Source organism: Bison bison, unplaced genomic scaffold, assembly GCF_000754665.1.
Source record: "Bison bison bison isolate TAMUID 2011002044 unplaced genomic scaffold, Bison_UMD1.0 scf7180017864508, whole genome shotgun sequence".
In the NCBI taxonomy this organism is placed as follows: domain Eukaryota; kingdom Metazoa; phylum Chordata; class Mammalia; order Artiodactyla; family Bovidae; genus Bison; species Bison bison.
Window position 1 is genome coordinate 106,173 of NW_011495064.1, and position 1,298 is coordinate 107,470.

At 45.0% G+C, this 1,298-nt stretch overlaps 1 protein-coding gene across 1 annotated transcript in view; it reads left to right on the top strand.

Annotated features, from left to right (window-relative positions):
* The window catches only part of LOC104980959 (THO complex subunit 2-like), a gene marked incomplete at both ends in the record, with an annotated part of 113,276 nt that overhangs the window by 93,587 nt on the left and 18,391 nt on the right, over positions 1 to 1,298 (top strand).

A 1,298-nucleotide genomic window follows, 5' to 3' on the forward strand; every position in this document is an offset into this window, starting at 1 on the left:
TTTTGTCATCATGTTTTCATTGTTATTTGTATTCTAGGTAATGTTTTTGTTTTTTTTCCTCTCTTTTTTTTTTTTAAGTTATATCTTATTTTTTTGTACAATATTGTGCAAGTATGCCACCTAGTTTGGGGTTTTGGGGAGGTGATGGCATGGGTTTGGGAGCCAGTTCCAGCAAATCCCCGTGCTAGTGTCCAGGGGGGCTGGGGCCATGACATGAGGAGAGAGGCTGCAATGGCAGGCCTGCCCTTTGCACATCACTCAGCAATGGTGCGTTGGCTCTCTGGTGGTCTGAGCTTCTTCTATGAGCATTCTTCATTTTGGAGCTCCTCATTCTTATCCTCTCTGGCCGTCTCCTCACAGTCAACATCACTCCCCTTCCTGGGTCTGCTCTCCAATCCCTGTGTTCCAGCACCTAGTCCCTGTTTGCACCAGTTTGACACCTGTGTCAGGCTGGGGCATGCAGGGCTATGGCACAGATCATCTATGCAGGTCTCACTCTATCCTGCATGCCACTGATCATTTCCTACGCTATCCTCCAGCCCCTCCAAGTTCCTTTTCTGTCCAGCTGATCCCTCACGTATTAAGGGATTTTTCCCAGACAGGAACCTCTCTTCACATTCAACCCATAGCCAGTTACACTGGTCTGGTCTGTCTTCCATTCCTTTTACTTTTCCCTCCTTTTTTCATCTCACTCAGTTATGTCGGGATGTTTCTTGCCCTTTTAGGTGTCAAAGGTCCTCTGCTAGTGTTTACCAGGTACTCTGTAAATTTGGTAAACTCAGCAGTGGCCACAGGACTGGAAAAGGTCAGTTTTCATTCCAATCCCAAAGAAAGGCAATGCCAAAGAATGCTCAAACTACCGCACAGTTGCACTCATCTCACATGCTACTAAAGGAATGCTCAAAATTCTCCAAGACAGGCTTCAGCAGTACGTGAACCATGAACTTCCTGATGTTCAAGCTGGTTTTAGAAAAGGCAGAGGAACAAGAGATCAAATTGCCAACATCCGCTGGATCATCGAAAAAGCAAGAGAGTTTCGGAAGAATATCTGTTTCTGCTTTATTGACTATGCCAAAGCCTTTGACTGTGTGGATAAAAATAAACTGTGGAAAATTCTTCAAGAGATGGGAATACCAGACCACCTGATCTGCCTCTTGAGAAACCTATATGCAGGTCAGGAAGCAACAGTTAGAACTGGACATGGAGCAACAGACTGGTTCCAAATAGGAAGAGGAGTACATCAAGGCTGTGTATTGTCACCCTGCTTATTTAACTTATATGCAGAGTACATCATGAGA